Here is a 22,038-nt window from a genome sequence, read left to right on the forward strand (position 1 = left end):
CCTCGAGGAGGCTTTACTGTGTAATTCGGAGCAAGTGCTCCGGGGCATGATTGGGGTCTTCTGCCCCTTTGTTGAATTTCTGTATATCATAAGAGTGAGCTAATTGTTTATGTATTGTGGGTTTGGCTCTCGGAACCCATCCTGTAACTCTGTAATTGTACATTCTCGAATAGTGGCTTTGCTACTCTGTACCTGCCATGCTTGTTATTTCTTAATTTTGAAAAGAAAACATAACCTTGTTAAATTTTAAATTCACTTTAATTTCGTAGCCTAAGACCTGTTCACCCCCCGCACCTTCTTTCACCTCTAACTACCACGGAAAACTCCGTAAAAAGGATCGAGGATTTAGTTCCAAATCTCTCCGCAGCACTCATATCGACCTATTTCGCCAGAAAGACGAACGGGTCAAAAATAATAATGAAATTATAATGAAATTTCATGGAGACGATTCGTTCAAGTACCCGCTTTAACTAGCTCCGTTTTTATTCTGTCACATTTGTACACTCCGTCCTACAATTATAGATTCATACTGTACGGTGGAGTGTGAATCTCCATCCGAATCTCGGTCACAAACATCAGGTAGTTTCAGATGCGCAGCTGGGTGTTTGTTTGAAGCACTGCGATATAGGAAGGAATCTTGGCGTGTAATACCTTCCAAAGGGGAACGATTGTTTTGAAAGCCTGTGTTTCCCCTTCCAGTAGTCAAATCATCAGCATCTTGGCGAAAATCGTTTTCAAAAATCACTATCGTACCATTATTAGTGTTAAACCAAGGCCCCACAGCGCTGACTGCGCAGAAACGTGTGACTGCTGAAGTTATGTCCAAGCGCGTACCGCCATGTTGTGGGCGCTCCTCAGCTTGACGAGGAAATCGTAGTATTGAATCCATGCAATTAACTTACATTACGCACACACGAAAACACCCGTCGATAGGTTATTTTTATTCCTACAACAAGGGATAATACAGTAAGAGCAGATAATAATAATAATAATAATAATAATAATAATAATAATAATAATAATAATAATAATAATAATAATAATAATAATAATAATAATAATAATAATAATAATAATAATAATAATAATAATAATAATAATAATAATGGCGTATGACCTCCGAAGAGGCCTGTTTCAGGTCTTTGAGGTCTTTGAGGATGGGACCCTACCTATGATGAATTCTAATGACGAAGGAGGCACTAACACCCAGCCCCTTGAGCCATCTGAATTAACCAATGAAAGTTAAAATCTTCGACCCGGCCTGAAATCGAACTCGGGACTTTCTGGACCAAAAGCCTTCATGCTAACCATTTAGCCATGGAGCCAGACAGTAAGAACATATGTTAATTAGATACATCGAAAATAAAATTATAAAAAAAAAAGGGTGCGGCAATAGGAAGCAGAAGATCCGTACGAAAATTCTCGTCTATTCGCAAACCGAACCCAAACACCACGCAGAAGTTATTCAGGATAATAATCCAGATGTATCAAGTGGAAAAATTGGACTGTAAAGTAATTCTCGGAAAGTGTCCAATAATATCTAGTACAAGGCTGAGGAAAAAGCCTTTCCCTACGTCTAATAAATTAAAGACAGCCTGCACCGACTACCGTGCACACACACAATAAAATATACATTTATCAAGACTTTGTTAATGGATAATGTTTTATGGATAAAAACTGAACACATTTTTCATTGTTATTGAACAGTTTTCACAAATCCTTTGAATAGTCTACAGGTAGCACACATAAAAGAAACCTTTAGCGGACCGCATAGGAAGACTGAAGAATACACTATCAAACATTTAAAACTAGCAGTTACCCGCGGCTTCGCACGCGCGGTTTTAGTAATTTGATGAAAGTAATCGTTACTCGGTACTATACTAAGACATTTTCTGAAAATCCCTAAAGTATAAAAACTCACCGAAAATTTGAGTTTCATTTACCCCAGAAACTCTGACCATGCGACATAGAACTGTACATGTGAGAAACAGTCTTCTCTCAAGTCGAAAGAAACCATACTTTTTAAAAAAAAAAAGGATATTCCAAATACCTATTTCTTTATTTTAAAGGAGATTCCAAATACCAATTTTCACATACGTAATATATTTAGTTTTTGAGATATAAGCATTCTCATAAATAATTATTCAAATTTTTCACTTCTTTTCTCCCCCGTTAAATGTTTTTTCCGAAAACAAAAAAATACTTTTTCGTTTATTTTTAAAGGACTTTCCAAACACCAAGTTTCATGTCTATAACATGTTAAGTTTTTTTATATATACTGTAGATATACCGGTACACATTTTAAAAATTCAGCCGCTTTTTCAATTCCTTTTAGCCCCTTGAGTGGATTTTCCGAAAACAAAAAAATACATGTTTCTTTATTTTGTTACGGATATTCACAATACCAACTTTCACGTATGTGAGATGTTCAGTTTTTGAGATAGCATCCTCGTAAAAAGAGTTCAACTTTTCTTTCACTTCTTTCCACCCCCTCTTCCAATAAGTAGACTTTCTCAAAACAAAATATGTATGTTTCTTTATTTTTAAAAGAGATTCAAAATACCTTTTTTCACATCTATAACATCTTTATCTTTTATAGATATAAGTACTGACAAACGAATAATTCAACAAATTTTTCAATTCTTTCATCTCCTTAAGTGGATTTTTTGAAAACAAAAGAATACGTGTTTCTTTGCTTTGAAAGCAGATTCTGAATACAAATTTTCATGTACAAAATCTTCACATTTTGAGATATAAGGATCCTCATAAAAATAATGCAATTCCTTTTTCACTCCACCCCCGTTAAGTTGATCCCTCCTTTAAAAAATGCGTGTTTCTTTATTTTTAAAGAATATTCCAAATACCAATTTTCACGTCTGCAACAAATTTAGTTTTTGAGATATAAGTATCCTCATACAAATAATTCAACTCATTTTTCAACTCCTCCCCCCCCCCCTAACTAAGTGGAGTTCCCGATAACAAAAATTATGTATGTATTTAATTTTAAATGAGATTGCAAATAGGAATTTTCACGTCTGTAACATTTTTTTTGTTTTGAGATATCAGTATCCTAATAAAAAGAATTCCCCAGTCCTTTTCAACACCCGACCCACACCCCAAGTGCTTTTCTGGAAACAAAAAATAGTGTTTCTTTACTTTTAAGAGACATTAAAAATACCAATTTTCACTTCTGTAACATGTTATGTTTTTGAGATATGCTGTAGATATACAAATCCCCTTACGTGGATTTTCCGAAAACAAATTATGTTTGTTTCTTTTCTTTTACAGGAGATTCCAAATACCAATGTTTACGTATGTAACATGTTACGTTTCTGAGATATATGCTGTATATAATATAGTCTTTCTAAAATTCACCCCATTTGTCACTCCTGTTTACACCCTATTAATTAGATTTTCCGAAAACAAAAAGCATGTATCTCTGTATTTTTTAAAGGAGATTCAAAATGCCAATTTTCATGTCTATAACTTATTCAGTTTTTGAGATATAAGTATCCACATAAAAGGTATTCAACCAGGTTTTCACCATTTGTCATCCTCTTAATGCGGTTTTCCGGAAACAAAAAATACGTATTTCTTTTTTTAAAGGAGATTCTAAATACCAATTTTTACGTCTGTAAACGTTTATGTTTTCGAGATATAGACATACTCCTTTAAACAATTCAATTCCCCCCCCCCCCCCACTTTTCGCCCGCTTAGCGATGGAATATCCAAAAATCCTCCCTCTATGTACAATAGTTTTGGCTTGGTGATGATGAATCAGTCACTTAGTCAGTCAGTCAGTCAGTCAGTCAGTCAGGACATGTTATTTTATATATAGAGACTAGCAAAATACCCGTGCTTCGCTACGGTTTTAAATTGAAATTTATTAGTCAAGTTTTACCTTTTTCGAGAGTCCACTGTTGGCTGAGCCTGAAAAAAGCACCCTGAATTCGTACGTCAAACGGTTTTGTGGTAATTATTATTTATTTAATGTTCTAACACTCACTTTGAAACACGTACAGATAAATTGGAATGATTTACACCCTATTTTATTTAATATCTACAACGTAAAAGCGACCAACTTGTGAAATTTTGATTTTGTACGTCTAACAGTAATGGAGGAATGAGTGCTGTTTTAGGGGGTGAATGTTGTAAAATATTTATTAATATCTAGGATATAGAAGACCACCCTTCATGTAAAATTTTATGTAAATGCCTGAAACGGTTTCGGAAGAATGGATATTGTGTTTTTGAGAGTCAACCACTATTCAAACCCCTTAGGGGAGAAATATTTTGAAGTATACGATATTTTACACCTAGGACATAAAGGAAGAACCTTCTCGCAAAATTACAACTCTGTACGTCAGACGGTATTGGAGGGATGAATAATTTCATTTCCGGAGCAACCCCCATTTTCTCATTTAGGGGTGGAACGTTAAAAAATATTTCTAATTTCACACTTGAGATTTAAAATATGTACCTCTATTCGGAATTTTGGCTTCGTACGTTAAACAGTTTTGGAGGAAGGAATGAATATAATTGTTTCCGGATCTTAACCTCCATTTAACTCTTTGAGAGGTTTAAATTTGTTTCAGACCCTATGTTATTCAACACCTACGATATATGTAATTTGTCGTACGGTAGTTCAAATGGTTTCATATAAGTGTATTTTTTATCATCATTACTCAACCCCCCAACCCCCCCCCCCCTCAGTCAAACTCCGTAGGGGTGTATTGTATTGTTAATGCTTATTTAAAATCTAAGAAAGAATTGTATGTTTATAGAGCAGCACCGATCTTTGATAAAAATCGAGATGAAACCTCCATTACCTCTATTATTACTTAGGCCTAGTATATGAATTAAGCTTGTGGATTTGATCAGTAATTTGAGAGGTTTAAATCTTTAAAAAGTAGACATTCAACGTGCGCAAAAATACATAGCAACCTACTATTAATCGTACACAGTCTCGAAAATGTTCCTCCAGTCGTGTACTAAGTTTAAGATTATTTCACTTAAACGCCTAAGTTTTACAAATTGATATTTTTGGCAATAAAGAGGAGAAATCGGAAATTGGTCGAGTACCTTGGCTGCTGTGACTTAAATTTATAACTTCAACTTCTATTTGGTCCCAATCCTTACATACATTAAATATTTTGAATTATATCATATTTGACACTTACGACATCCGAAGTCCTTGTAAAATTATAAATTCGTACATCGAACGGTTTGGAAGGATGAAGAATGTTGTCATAAGACTTCACCCTTAGCCAAAATCCCTTGGGGTATATCGTTTTATGACCTGTTATTATTTAAAATCTAAAACGTATAGAAGCAACCATCATGTGAAAATTTAACCTCATATGACAAACGATTTCAGAGAAATAGATATTTATGGCAGCAGAAGCCCCGCCCCAGTTAAAACCCATTAACGATGTGTTGTTTTAATGACAATTCTTAGTTAAAATGTAAGGAATACAGGAGCAATCATCATGTGAAGTTTCAACCTCGTACGTCGAACGGTTTCAGACAAATTAATATTTTATCATCAGGTCCCAAACCCCGATCATAACCCCTTAGGAATATATTATATCAAGACCACTTCTTGTTTTAAACCTAAGATATATAGGAGCAACAATCATGTGAAATTTCATCCTCGTATGTCAAACGGTTTCAGAGAAATAAATATGTTTGTCATCGGATATCACCCCCAGTTAAAACCACTTAGGGGTGAATTGTTTGAAGGCCACTTCTTTTTTCAAGTGTAAGATAGTGAGGAGTAATCTTCATATGAAAATTCAACCTCGTATGTTACTTGCTGATGCTTGTTGTTTCAAGGGGCCTAACATCGAAGGACGTCGGCCCTCCTCGTATATTGAGCGATTTCAAAACAATTGATATTTTTATCATCGGGCCTCACACCCTCCGCCAGTCAAAACTCCTTAGGGGCGTATTGTTTTAAGACCACTTCTTATTTCAAATCTATTACATATAGGAGTAACCATCATGTGGAATTTCAACCTCGTAAGTGAGACAGTTTCAGAGAGATGAATATTTATGTTTTCAGGCCTTACCATCCTGGTCAAAACACCTTAAGGGTGTATTTTAAGACCAGTTGTTATTTAAAATCTAAGACATGTAGGACAAACATCACGTGAAATATCAATCTCATACCGGTATGTCAAACTGTTTGAGAGAAATGAATATTGATGTCAAAAACTACCCCCCACCCCCACCAGTCAGACCCCTTAGGGCTGTATTGTTCTGTGTTTCTTTACCTTTAAAGGAGATTACGAATACCAATTTTCACGCCTGTAACATATTCAGTTTTTGAGATGTATCCTCATGAAAATTCATCTCGTTTTTCGTTTGTTTTCACCCACCCTTAAATGGATTTTCCGAAAATAAAAAATACGTGTTTCTTTGTTTATAAAGGAGATTATAAATACCAGTTTTCACAAGTTTCTTAGATATAAGTATCCTCACAAAAATAAATTGACTCCTTCATCACCCCCACCCCCTTTACGAAAACAAAAATACTTGTTTCTTTATTTAAAGAAGGATATTCCAAATACCAATTTTCACGACTGTAACAGTTTTAGTTTTTGAGATAAAAGTATCCTCATAAAAAGAATTCAACTCCTTTAACCCCCTTCCACCGTAAGTGGATTTTGCGAAAACCAAAGAGTACTCGTCTCTATATTTTTAAAAAGATTCCAAATACCAATTTTCACGTCTGTAACATTTTCAGGTATCTAATATATGAGTATATTCATGAAGATAATTCAACTCTTTCTTAACTTCTTTTCATCCTCCACCCCATAAGTTGATTTTCTGAGAATAAAAAGATTGTGTAAATTGTCATTTGAAAACTTACAACACGTATCCTCATTTTATAACACAGACGTTTTTCTATGTAACACTTTGACTAGAGCAATCAGGATCCTGATCTTTATCTTTCAGGCATGAGATTACGGCTAATGATGGGCGAAACATGTCCCGTTAAATTAGTATGACAGGATGTAAATCTTAATTTTAAGAACCAATGTGTATTGAATAGGTGGATCTTAATAAACTTTTGTAACATAGAATTAAGTGGTATGTTCCGAGTTGTCAGTGGAGAGATGGCATGGAATGACATTAGTAGACGAACAAGCTTGAGTGGAGCTTTTAAAAGTAGGAAAATTTATAATATGAAGATAGGGCCTAAAGCTAGAGAGCCAACTGAGGCAAATGCTTATTTACAGGGCGAGGGGTAAGGGATTGGAATAATGTATTAAGGGAATTGTTTAATGAATTTACAATTTCTTTGGAAACATTTAAGAAAAGGCTATGTAAACATTTGTTAGGGAATTTGCCACCTGGATGATAGCCCTAAGTACAGATCATTGATGACTGATTGAAATTGAAATCATCTCACACATTTCATGATTTGATAAACCCATTTTGCCTGTACTCAGACCTTGTACCCTGTCTTTAGTCATACATTTGAGGACTAAGATAATGTCCTCTATCAAGGCCGTTTATCATCCGAGTTTTAATGAAGATACAGTAGGTATTCAGTTGTCATACCAACATCATTAAGACTGCTCTTGTCTATCACATGCTTTTAGACTGTGCAGTGCCCTGACTCGAGACACGTAGATCTATATTGTACAGTCTTGTAGGGGAGGGCGGCAAGGGGAAATCACAGCTGTGTTGACATATCCAGTACCTATTGACTTCTCAAAAAGCATTGACCAAAGATTCGTGATTTATTTTTACATTCATTATGAAAGGAGTAATATTTTTGCAGATGTTTGCTTAGAAACTAGTTTAAATAATATATCTTATTTCAAATATATCCTATATATAAACACGATCCGGGCACCCTGATTAGAAATATATCCTTTTTATTTTGTATCCTTTGTATTTTTATGATTTTTTTAAAGTTTCTGGGCATTTGAGTTTAAAGAATTATTTGGTTATCGTTAGGAGATTTTTTGGGGGGTCATATTACCATATTAGTGTATGAAATTAAGTCTGAAAGCCTTAATTGGTAAATTACACAAATATTGAAATTCAGCACTGAAGTTTAGATGGCTGTGCAGGTGCAAGCTTATAATTGCTTTTTCTGAGAACAAGTTTTTCTTTTTTTGCGATTTGCTTTACGTCGCACCGACACAGATAGGTCTTACGGCGACGATGGGACAGGGAAGGGCTAGGAGTGGCAAGGAAGCGGCCGTGGCCTTAATTAAGGTATAGCCCCAGCATTTGCCTGATGTGAGAATGGGAAACCACGGAAAACCATCTTCAGGGCTGCCGCCCGTAGGGTTCGAACCTACTATCTCCCGAATACTGTATACTGGCCGCACTTAAGCGACTGCAGCTATCGAGCTCGGTAACAAGTCATTTGGAGAGTAGAATGCCTGGAATGTAACCTGGATTGGCCAGCACTTCTTTGATGGCTTCAGCTGTGTGGAAGGGAAAGGTATGGATTTCGCATGAATAGTATTGCCTCAGTTTCATACAGTTTGTAGCGTGCAGTATATGAAAGCATTTCAGTGCCACATTTGAAGATATGTATAATTAGATCACACATGTGAGTTCATTTAAAATAAATAGTAGCCTAGTTTGATGATAGCATGTTCTCTATTGATGGAAGAACCCTATATTGTAAACTGTACAAAACTAAGGTATCGGCTGAAAGATGGTTTACTGTGATGCAACATATTGGTTGCACGAAGCATGTGCATGCTCTTGAGCGTGCATCAAAGAAAGTTGCAGTTCAACATTTGCTACCTACTGTTGCTGCAACACCCACCACCTCACAGTTTAGCAAGGAACTTTATGTTGTGTTAAACTACGGGCACACGAGCTGATAATACAGCTTGAAGTACTACGGTAGCAAATACATCAGGAAAAATGTCTAATGTCGGATGTCTAATGGGGGATGGAAATGTATACAGTAGCATGAAATTAAAATATCTGTAGTCAAGGTAAAAAGATACAATAAGTTACAATAAGGGGAAGGCGGTGCAGAGGGTGTGTCTCCAGACGGGAAGTGTGTGTGCCGGCTTAGCATTGGCCAGCATCGCTGATCGCGCGGAACTTGACATGTCGCAAATTTTAGGCCCCTTAGTTAACGCGCTAATGAATGTTGGCGCCTAAAATTGATGCTGGCATTGTTTTTACATGTACCTCAATGTGTTTTCTAAGTTTCATCGCGATCGGCGACTTTACCATTGCCAATGTTCCCTTGTTAGTGACGTAAGTTTTACCGAAGGGGACTTTGTACGTGACAGGAATTTACCTGGAACAAGTACTGCAGGCTTGAATGCACAGGGTTCGGGCCCAGCTGATGCGAATATTTAGCTGTCACGAAAGAGATAACACGTGTTCGATTTCCATTCAAGTGGGAACCATGGCAGTGACAGTGGTGACGATAATACTGATAATAGTCCAACCAGTGTCAACCTGGGCCTAAGGTTGACATAAAGAAGGCCCTGCTTTGATCCAAAATTCCATCATGGTATAACGGGAGAGTTCTCGGAGAAAACGAAACCGAGCGAAATATATGAATTGTTTGATGACGAGATATGTCAGAACATAGCTGAACAGACAAAAGATGCCTGGCAGAAAATCGCACATAAAACTCAGCTTAGTAAGAACCGAAGGAGGAGATATCAAGACCGTGTTCGGACAAATAAGGACGAAATAAAGATTCTTATGGGCATACAGTTGCCGCAGCGGATTGTACAGAAAACGAAATTAAGACATTATATTTCTCGCAATTGCTTGTTGACTACTCCTATTTCCTATGAGCTGATGACACAGAAGAGATTTTTCCTCACCAGGCTGAGTGGCTCAGACGATTGAAGCGCTGGCCACCCTTCTGATCCCAACTTGACAGGTTCGATCCTGACTCAGTCCGGCGGTATTTGAAGGTGGTCGAATAAATCAGCCTCGTGCCGGTAGATTTGCTGGCATGCAAAGGAACTCATGCGGGACTAAATTCCGACAGCTCGGCGTCTCCGAAAACGGTAAAATTAGGTACCGGTAGTGGAACGTAAAGCCATTATTATTATTATTATTATTATTATTATTATTATTATTATTATTATTATTATTATTATTATTATTATTATTATTATTATTATTATTATTATTATTATTGTTACGGAGTTTTTCCGTGGTAGGTAGAGGTGAAAGAAGGTGCGGGTGTGAATAGGTCTCCAGCTACGAAAGCAAAATTAATTTAAAATTTAACAAGGTTATATTTTCTTTTCAAAAACAAAAAAAATAACAAGCATGGCAGGTACAAAGTAGCAAGTCAAAAAGGGTAGTTACAATGTATACAGGAATTGGGCTTCGCGCCCTGATTTTACACAGCTTGGGCAATCAACTCAGTTTTACCCCAAACACGAGTTTTAACAGAGGGGCAGAAAACCCCATTCATACCTAGGAGCCCTTGCTCCAAATTACACAGAAAAGCTTCCACGAGGCATACAACACTCCATTTTCAAAAGAGCCACTCGCTCTCAAAATTTAAGCCTCTCCCAGGCCACACCAAACTCCACCTTCAAGTTGTCCTCACTGGACATAGACACAGGGGTACAATACCCAACCTACTGAGGTCTATTAGATGAAAAGGGGCAATTACATGACCTCTAAAATAACAATTTGAGAGGAGGCAATCTGCACTCCTAATACACTTGTTTTTTAAAAAACCTAATCTGGCTCTAGGCCACTAATGCAAGGGCTAATCCCATACTACCGAGGTGACTTTAGAAAAGAGCAATTTGTTTTACATTAACGAAGAATAGGTTGAGAAAATAAGTTCACCTCAAAACAATAAGAGTGGGAGCTCGAGAGGGTTAGCACTCTCTATCCCAATATGCAGCTTAAAAGAGAATAGAAGAAAAGATCGTTACATTTTAGGAAAAGGTTACATGGAGGAACGCTTCGCACCCGCCCCGAGAGTTAAACTGCTGAGCTAGCAAAGAAAGAATTTATTAATCGGCCATTACCTTATTGATGACCGCTGCCGAGGAAAGAGGCGCTTCCCGCCTCCTGCTATGTACTTTATACACCGAAAGATGGAACAGAAGTGGCCCGGAGACCCTAAAATCAGCAGTTTAAATACTCTCGCAGAAGGTTCTAGGCGTTAGGGGAATGAAAACACCCTCCCACAAACTTTTTATTGGCTCGGGTACAGAAACATATCCAAGTTGGGGGAAGATACATCGGATTGGTCGGAAATAACTCAAAGAAATTCAGGATTGGTTAAATGCAAAACAAAGGGAAGGAGAGGGGTATACAGCCAACTTAAACAATAACTGAAAAAAAATTTAGCAAAGACAAACATTTGAAATAAAAATTTCTCCAACAAAATAGTTCTTTGACTTCGCACTAGGTTGCACTATTGTTGATCTTCAGTAGTGTCCTCTAGAAGAGAAAGTTCACACTTCTTACTTCAAGCGAAACAAAAACACATCACAAATGACACAGTTCAAAAACTCAAAATTTTCCACGTGGTGACATCTTCTGAGAAGGTAAAGAATTAATAGCGTAGATAAAGTTCAGACTTCCTCCAGCAGAGGAGTTTCAACTGGCGCACATTTTAAATTAGCGGAGTGGAGGTGTACCGCCCGGTACAATCATTATTATTATTATTAGATTTTCCCCACATCTTTTCATATTTATCTGACAATGAGGCGTATAATGGACAAATTCCTCCCAAAACATACAAGATAAAGATAGTATTTGACCACCTCGTAGCAAAATTTTCGGATGCTTATACCAAAGTGTCAATTGATGAGAACGTCTTTTTACGGAAAGGGTGGCTGGGGTGGAAAGTTTGCATACCAAAAAACGATCGAGTTTCGTAATGGAATCATTCAAATTATGTGAAGCCGAGACGGGGTATGTAATATGATCTGCTTCCGTGTGTAAAATAATGAACAGCTGTAAAAGAAACAGCACTGTGAAGACCATACTTACTGTAAACATTTCCTCTATTGTAGTGTAATATAATCCATGTGTGACAATTATAAAATGCAGGTCTATAAACTGGATCCCTCAGAAGCGCTAACGAACATAACAGAACCTTTTGTGAGCATTATTCATTCCATTTTATATGTTAACTTCACGGAAACGTTGTAAATCTAAAATTTATATGCATTGAAAAATTTATTTCCAGGCAGAGATTGTTAGTAAACTGCCTAAAATACTTAGGTATAAGTTAGGGGAGACTGGCCTAAAATGACATACCCTAAATATAAATTTAGATATAGTCTTAATGCATAAATAAACCATTACACGTTTCTCATGACATGGGAATTATTAGTAATCATTCAGTAACATTAGTAACATTAGTAACATTAGTAACATACGGAAAGCTCACAGTAAGTCATTTTAGGCTTGGCCTCTGGGTAAAATGGCATAGGCCTACCTAAATTGAAATTAAGAAGCATTCTGAAATTTAGGGCTGCTTCAAAAAAACTGAACATGTAATTTTCCCAAAATGAACAATAAGTTTGATGCATCTCCTGCTACGTCAAGAAAAACAAGTTGCATTTGATTTTGAAACATTGCTCTATAGAACAAGACATCCATATCAATCAATTTGCTAAACGTTCCAGAAGAGCAATAATATTAAGTTATTAAACTAAAACTATCTTGATTAAAACGATAATTTGTCCATAAGCCAATGTGAACAAAATTATTTTGTTAAGAGAAATTAATGTAGGCCTAGTGAATACGCAAAAGCCAGGGTTTTTAACCATTGTCTGATGCCTTGGCTAAAAGTCAGCATATCCAGAGGGTATCGGGTTCGATTCCCGAGTGGTTCGGGGATTTTAATCGAGTATGAGTAGGCCTAATTATTGTGGCTCGAGGACTGCATCTTTGTGTTTGTCCCAACACTCTTCTCTTCATACTAACAGAACACATCACAGTACCAACCACCACAGAAACACGCAATAGTGATTACATCCCTCCACATATGGTTGGCGTCAGGAAGGGCATCCGACCATACAACAGGGCCAAATCCACATGTGCGACACAGTTCAAACCCGTGCCCCTTCAATTTTGGGGAAAGTGGTAGATGTCTTGTTAACCATTGTTCTTAAAATACTTCTGTTTGCACATCTGTGCGCATTCCAGCTAATAATATGTTTGTGCGCAGCTGTCTATTGCCCATCCTTCAGTATGTCAGCTGCGGTCCAGATGGTCTTGGGTTGGTGCAAGCAAGATGCAAGTTGGTTTCAAGGAGATTTTAAGTGGTGCATGACATCGACAGTATGTTAACTCTTTGGTAATGTGGAGTTTGTTTACATCGTTATACTGTACTGACATACATTTATGAAGAAAAATATTGTAAATCTGCTGTTTCGTTCAAATGTATATGAGCGACACGAGAGATCAATTAGTGATTAATATCCCTGACTTTCGACGATTCTCTGCGTACGACTTCATATGCCGTTATAACCTTACCGGTGAGGCGTTTGAAGGTTATGTTTGGGTATTACATATCTTTCATATCTGGAACAGTGCGTATACCCATTTTGGTTTTTTCCTAGTCGACCTTGTTATGACATGCCTGTAAATTTTATTCTATGTTGCTTTATGAATAGGTATGGTTATTATAACTCAAAACTGTAACTTGTTTCTTTTGAAAGCTTACTGCAATAGTTCCCTTGGCGCATCATGAATTTCCAGAAACAAAAGTTATACTTGGAGATAAAGTGTGGATAAACATTAATCTTGTTCGTCTATAATAAATTTTCTCCATTTTTGTTTGATACTAAACTTAATAAGTACGTGGACCTGTTGAATTCACTTTTTTTTACCAGTTATCTTTTGTTTTTAACAATACTGTACAGAACAGTAACAGTGCAGGCAAAGTAGTGTACCTTGATTAATTTGACACTATTGCAGCTCTCTGCATTTTAGTTATGAACAGTTCAATATCCAGGTAGTGACATTGGTAGGTAAGCATATCTTCCTTAATAAATTGGCAAAGAATGATAACAATTTCACTGCTGATTTTAAGGCTGATGCTACACAGCCAGTTGTAGTTGACAAAAAGAATAGATACAACCCATATATCCTCTAGCCTATAATCTTAATCAATGTCATTCCGAGAACATTTAAGTCATGAGACTTTTGATCAGAGCATATCGAAAGCACAGATAGTCTTTTGTCATTAACTTCTGCAACAGACTCAGAATCAGTAAAGTTGTCATCTGTTCTTTTGTCCTTACACTACTAAAAAGATCCATCAGAATATTGAAACACCATTTATATTTAAACCCAAGTCAGTGCACTCAGTGCATTACAAAGCACAAATTTCTTCTTTGCTATTTTTGTTTTATTTACTTTGCTCACGACAACTGTAGGCTAATATTCCTTTTTTACTGGTTTTATTTCCCACTAAATACTCTTACTGTTTTCGGGGATTCCGAGGTGCTTGAGTTTAATCCCACAGTAGTTGTATTAGCCTATGTGTGGGTAAATCTACCAACACGAGGCTGGTGTATTCAAGCATCTTCAAGTACTACCAAACTAAGCCAGAATCAAACCTGCCAGCTTGGGCTCAAAGGCCAGTGCTTGCACTGTCTGAGCCATTCAGATTGGCAGTTTAATAATTTATTTATTTATTTATTCTAGTATCTTGCTGACACTTATGTTATTGAAGACAACTGAACAAAGTCAGTTGGTAGCACTTAAACAGGGTAATTTGTTTATTATCAAAATCAGTTGTGAAGTCAGTATTAATTCATATCAATCATGTCACCACTGATCTGCATGTAGGGCTGTCACCCAGTTGTTTACTTAGTCTTTTCTTAAATTATTTCAAAGAAGTTGGAAGTTTATTGAAGATCTTCCTTAGAAAGTCCCTAATTCCTGGCCTTGTGAATAAATATTTTCCCTAATTTATCCTCTTTTGACATCCAACTTCGTCTTATGATCTTTCTTACCACTCAAGCTTATTTGTCTACTGATGTCATTCCACTCCATCTCACCGCTGACAGCTAGGAACATACTGCTTAGACAAGCTACTTGTCTCCTTACTCCCAAGTCTTACCAGCCCAAAGTTTTCAACATTTTTGTAACACTGCTCTTGTGTCAAAAAACACCCAGAACAAATCATGCTGCCTTCATGTAGATCTTTTCCAGTTCTCAAATCAAGTAATCCCCAGTGAAGATCCCATTCACTGGAACCATAGGCCTACTCCAGTTGGGGTCTTACCAGTGACTAATATGCCATCTCCTTCACATCCTTCATCATCATCCCCCTTGTCCTGGATTGGGTTGTGGATCATTGATTTCCATCTCTGCCTGTCTTTCCACCATTCGTCATCAAATACATCTGGAAAGTTTGCATCCTTAGTAAAACCCCGTATTATCCCCATAACCATCTGAAGAGATCTGCAACCTTCATTTACAATCCTTTTAATGTGATTACCCCAATGAAGATCTTTCCTTCATCCACAAAATACCTTACCTGTGATTCTTTACTCGTATTGTTTATATACCAGGTGAATTATTTACCCCTAGCAGTAGCCTAATTTTAATGTTCCAGTAAATCTACCAGCACCTTCAAATATGACCAGACTGAGCCAGGTTCGAACCTGTCAAGCAAATAAAGTAAATAAAAAGTAATGGGTTGGGATTTAGTACCATATCTGAAGTAATTATTTGATTGCTCTTTGCATTGAAGAATTATACCAAATGAATGGAGAGTTGCTATAATAGCCCCAGCCTACAAAGGAAAGGGTGATAAACATAAAGCAGATAATTAAAGGCCAGTCTGCTTGACATATGTTCCATGTAGGCCCTGGGAAAGAATCCTTTCTGGTTATGTTACACACATTTGCAAAATGACTACAGGGTTTGATAGAAAACAGTTCAGCTTTAGGAAAAGTTATTCCAGTGACCCATAACTAGGATTCCAATTAGATATAGCAGATATTTTAGATTCAGAAGGTCAATGGACTGCATCGCTACTGACCTATCCATGACTCTGATAGGATAGATCATAGGAGACTACAGACAAAAATTAAGGCTATTGGGCCTTATAACAGATTGAATGAGCAGCTAAATTTCTGGAAAACAGACTTCAGAGAATTAGAGTAGGTGCAGCTTTATCTGATCCTGTAATGATAAAGAGGGTGTTCTGCAAGGCAGTATTGTTGGACCTTTATATTTTCTTATATAACAGGTTTGTTTAAAACAAACTGTTGTTTGATACACGTCCTTCCAGTATGCACACTAAAATTGATATCTTAGTATTTATTGCCTACACAAAAATGGGAAGCTGTTATGCCATATTATTAAATAGGCCTAATAGGAACCATAAGCATTCTCTTGAAACGATCTGATATGTAAATGAAACTTCTGTGAAATACAAAGTGAACATTGCGACCGTGTTAAAACTATTGCAAGAACACAGTGTAGTATAGCATAAATGATCAGAGCAAGCCAAACGCTATAGTGTGCCAGTCTTACATGTAATGGGTTCAAGTGCAGGACAGGTATACTCTTTTATTTTTATTCATTTAGTTTTTGCCATCTCATGATGTAGTGTACAAAAACATCCTCTTTTGTGCACATCTTCAGTTAATGCAGTTAATGATGAAAGTGTAAATAGGGCCAATATATCACCACCGTTGGATGAAGACTGGACAGGTAATTGGGGCGAACCAAGCAACATTAACAATGTTTGGTTACATTAGTAAGTGCCTGAAGTGATGATCTGCTGAGTTTGTGTGACATAAAGCCACTAGCAAAAAAAAAGTATTTTTGAAGGATATTCTAAAGCTGATTTTCTGCGCTATTTTCTGTAGTGATTTAACTTGTTGTGTTTCCTGAACATTGTTGGACATGACAGCAAGGTCATCAATGAATCCTGGCAGTTTCCCAGGCAGTTTAAACTTATGTTATCTCTGGATCTTCCAATTTTGATGTTCTTTGGGTTATTCTTATACCATTCTCTCATTATATATTCCAAGACACAGTTGAACAGCAGTGGTGACAGTTAATTTTCCTGTCTTAAACCTGCTTTTATGAAAAATGGCTCAGAAAATTCTCCCCTAAATCCATTACCTTTAGTATATCTCCATAAATCTGATCAGCTCCATCATAGCGTAATTGACATCAGTGTGGAGGAATTTAATAAATTGGGTATAAAACAACGTGTTATTAGTTACACTACTCCTCTCAGGCCCCAACATTCACATGAAGGCCTAGCACATATTTAGCTCAAAAATCTATTTTAGTATCTGTCACTAGTTTCTTGTTTTGACATTCTCTGTTGTGAGAGAGAGACTAGTTTGCTATATTGTATCCCATCCTACATATTGTACTGTAGTATGATAATTTTGCAGAGTTTTAAGTACCTCTGGCTTAAACAAGGGTTAGCTGTTAGCTCATGTTAATATCTCCTTGGATACTTTCAGAAACACTGTGCAAAAACACCAATACTGTAATTATTTTAGTAGTCGGAGTGTAATATCGGATCTGTATTGATGAGATATTCTGACACTTGATTTTGATAGAGATATTGTACGCTGAGTGCCCTTAATCTTCTATTACTGTGGTCATGTCTGGCTCCATGGCTACATGGTTAGTATGCTGGCCTTTGGTCACAGGGATCCCAGGTTCAATTCCTGGCAGGGTCTGGAATTTTAACCATAATTGGTTAATTTCGCTGGCACGGGGGCTGGGTGTAGGCCCTATATGTCATCTTCATCATCATTTCATCCTCATCACGGCCAGTATTCAGTGTTCGGGAGATAGTGGGTTTGAATCCCACTGTCGGCAGTCCTGAAGATGGCTTTCCGTGGTTTCCTATTTTCATACCAGGCGAATGCTGGGGCTGTACCTTAATTAAGGCCACGGCTGCTTCCTTCCCACTCCTAGCCTTTTCCTGTCTCATCGTTGCAATAAGACCTATCAGTGTCGGTGCAACGTAAAGTAACTTGCAAAAAAAGAAAAAAACCACTGGAGTACTGTATTAGTGTGGATAAAGACCCTTTCCCAATCACTGTGTGAAAATGCGATATTTGTGTCAAGCAGAGTTTGTGAATGAGTGACTGAACTTTTTCTGCTTGTACTGAAAATATCTCATTCACTAATGTGCACCTCATCGTCTGTCAGCAGTCATCAACAGTTGAGCAAACTGACTTGTAAAATAGCAATTCCAATCTTTCTTAGCAGAATCGCTTGCAAAACAACAGAACAATTTAAACATGTAAAGTAGGCGTACTTAATTGGAAACCTGTAGATCGGAAGATATTAAGAGTTTGAGCTGCCCGCAGCACATGCTGAGACAGCAAGGGACATCCTTGTAGCATAGCAGAGGATTGCAGCACTGCCGAATATATGCAGTTCTGGCTGAAGTGGTGAGGCAAGCATAGCAGATGGTGATGGTCCAGCAATCATTCTCATTACTGTAATGTCTGTCACTCTCAACTTACAGGATATCCCGAATCCAAATCAAGCCAGCTTTCGTTCTCATATGATAAAGTTGGTGTGAAAAGTCAGTGTGAAGATAGTTTTGTCCAAGGACTCACTTATTTCTTATACTATACTATTGAATCTATTAAAGAACTGACATCCTTGAACTGACATCGTTGATGAAGGGAACGGATGATTTTCCCGAAACATGTATGTTAAATTAATAATTTTCTATCATTATAAGGTGTATTGACAAGGTGGACTCAAAATAAAACTATAATAGTTTCTTTAATAGATTTGGACAAGTCAATACAGGATCTAATAAAATAACCTATTATGGTGAAGTTTATCAGCAGTACTGTTGATTGCAGTTGCAAGCTCACTGCACTAATTTATCTGTATCTTGATTCAATTTCACGTTAAATATACTACCACCCTAGGAGAGTGCTCATCATAAATACTTGAAATGATCCTTCTAGTTTTGCATTTCCTACCTGACATTCAATCCACTTAGGTTTCTTCTCTACCAACATCACTTCAGTCTTGGGGGCACCTCTTTTCAAGCTTCAGTGTATTACATTGCAGGCTTTTAGCACAGGATGTCATTAAGCCCAAGTTTTCAGCACAGGCCAGTTTCCTACTTCATTTCCACCCAAGTGAATCCCACTCTACCTCTGACCCACCAAATAGCAGAAAAGTATTTGTGAATGTAGGTAATATGAAGTTTAGGAAGGTAAGGACAGAGCGAGTAGGCCATGCGGTTAGAGCTGCGTAGCTGTGAGCTTGCATCCGGGAGATAGTTGGTTTGAACCCCACTGTCGGCAGCCCTGAAGATGGTTTTCCAAGGTTTCCCATTTTCACACCAGGTTGGGGGGGGGGGGTAGGTAAGGGAAGGGAATCAGAGATACAACCTGCACTTGGGTTTGAGTTTGTTAAGAAATTACCAGTTTTATTCTGTTATTGACTAGATGTGAGTTAAACATTTCCTTCCATAGTTATAAATAATTTTACCATGTATAATAGTGGTATTACATTCTCTGTGTGTGATGGATGTTCTGTGAATGTTGAGTTGTTTGTTTCATTGGCCATTATAGGGTTTAATTTCTGAGGGTATCTGTGAAGAAAGAATGGAACATTTGGTGGTGGAACCAGAGCTGATAATCTTTCCCAAAGAAGTGAAAAGAGAAAGATTTTATGATGGTATTGATCAGGTAGGTTCAGTTTCATCCTCTGATTCAGTCTCTTTTGTTTTTCATGTCCTGAATTCCTATTTTTTTTTTAAATGCTGTTTATTGCTGCAGGTTGAAGAGGAATCTGAGGAAGAGAGGGATACGGGATCTTGGTGCGATGGCAGTAAAAATTGGTCAGTATAATTATTTATTGAATTCTTTAAGTAGGCCTATTGAAAAGGAACAAACAAGTGTCAGAACACATCATATAAAGATAGGAACATGAGAAGGAACACACAACAGGACAAAACCCATGAGAAGTCAGATTAGGAAGACAGAGAAAGAGAAGACCAGGACAAACATGAAAACACAGAAGGACAGTCTCCACATCTTCAAATAGATAGGCTCTCTCCTCATTAATCCCTGTTCTACATCCGTCTCTTCAGCCCCCATTGAGCTCATTTCTTCTTCCTGGCTACATCAGGTGAGTGGACATAAACACTCGCTGAGAGGGCCATCTTGACAGATCTTCAATGTTGATACAAGAAGTGTACAATAAGAAAGCTGGACAAATACAGGAAATGGGAAGAAACATAAGATAAAGATAAATACAGGTGGTGAAAGACAATATTAGGAGCACAAGGTGAAAAGGATCCCAATGGGATAGTATAAATACTTATTGATGTCTTAAATCATCATCATCATCATCATCTTCAAGTTGCATAACCGTACAAGAGTGTTTCGAGTAGCATAGACAAGATTTCAGGTTTTTTTTGGTGGGTGAAAGGGGGGCATTAGTGTAGGTCTTCAGCCAGAATTTTATGTGTTTAGGTGGTATGGAATACCTAATAAGGAAATGAGTGTCCATGGCTGGTAGTAAGAGTGATGGATTCATGTGGATTCTGGAAGCTGTGAGTTTGCATTCGGGAGATGGTGGGTTTGAACACCACTGACAGCAGCCCTGGTTTTCCATGATTTCACATTTTCATACCAGGAAAATGCTTGGTCTGTACATTAATTAATTCTGATCACTTCCTTCCCAATCCTAGCCCTTTTATATCACATCATCGCTATAAGACCTGTCTTTGTCAGCGTGACATAAAATAGATAACAAAAATAAAAGATTCTCTACACATATGTCCAGAGTTCTGCTCTGATGGGAGATTGCAATATCATTAGCATAGTGGAACATTTGCAGGGCATGTCAGGAAGGTGTGCAACATAATACAGATTGAAGAGAATTGGGGCAAGAATGGATCCCTGGAGTAGGCCATTGTTGAGGGCCTACTCTTTTCTCCTTCATGTGTCTTAAAGCAACAGTTGCTGAACATCTTGCTGAGAAGATTGTCCAAGGTCTTGCATGGCACTGCTCTAAGAAATTCTAGCATAAGCCCTTCACACCGTAGTTTATCATGCACTGATGATAGATCAATGAAATAAACATCCCTTTACAGTTTCTTCTGAAAACCTGTTTCGGTGTAAACTATAAAGGTTAGCAGGTGTTTGCAGCAATTCTGTGAGGTTTAAATCCAGCCTGTTGAGAAGGAGTAAGGCAATTAATTGAATCTGGATCCAAGCTAGAATCATTCTCTCCAGAAGTTTTTATGCAGTATTAAATAGAGATATTAGATGGAAATGCTCCACAGCAGTTTCATCTTTTCCTGGTTTTTTGATTGCAATTACTTCTTGAATGGGGAAAGTAGCTTTTCCAAGCAAAGGATTTTATTAATGCTAGGGGTTTTACGTCGCATCGACACAGATAGGTCTTATGGCGACGATGGGATAGGAAAGGCCTAGGAGTTGGAAGGAAGCGGCCGTGGCCTTAATTAAGGTACAGCCCCAGCATTTGCCTGGTGTGAAAATGGGAAACCACGGAAAACCATCTTCAGGGCTGCCGATAGTGGGATTCGAACCTACTATCTCCCGGATGCAAGCTCACAGCCGCGCGCCTCTACGCGCACGGCCAACTCGCCCTGTGGATTTTATTAAAGAGGCATATCATCTTCAAGTAACAGGTCCAGAGTGCCCAAGAAATTCAGGGTAGAATCCGTCAGCACTAGCAGCTTTCCTGTATTTTGTGTATGACAGTTCAGTTTCCAGTTCATCAGTAATGAAAGGAGCAGATAAATCAGGGTTGGTTGTACTTTCTTTTCAACTTTGGATGGTTCTTTCTTAAATTTTAGCAATTTTTTGTCACCTGAAACTTTGAAAACCCTTAGCAGATGGCTTGCAGTGGTATCACACAAAACTGGTGATGTCCTTGAAGTTTGTGTTGATTCCTCCCCAAGCTTCCAAAGTAGGATTCAGACCTTTCTGTTAGAGTTGGTAAGGTTGAGGTCTTCAGTTTCCTTATGCCACGTTTCTCTCCTTTTTTTGCTGAGGTGGTCAAAAAGTTTCATGGCAATATTATGGCCTCCTGTCTTTTTGA

This window comes from Anabrus simplex, chromosome 1 (genome assembly GCF_040414725.1).
Source record: "Anabrus simplex isolate iqAnaSimp1 chromosome 1, ASM4041472v1, whole genome shotgun sequence".
Classification (NCBI taxonomy): domain Eukaryota; kingdom Metazoa; phylum Arthropoda; class Insecta; order Orthoptera; family Tettigoniidae; genus Anabrus; species Anabrus simplex.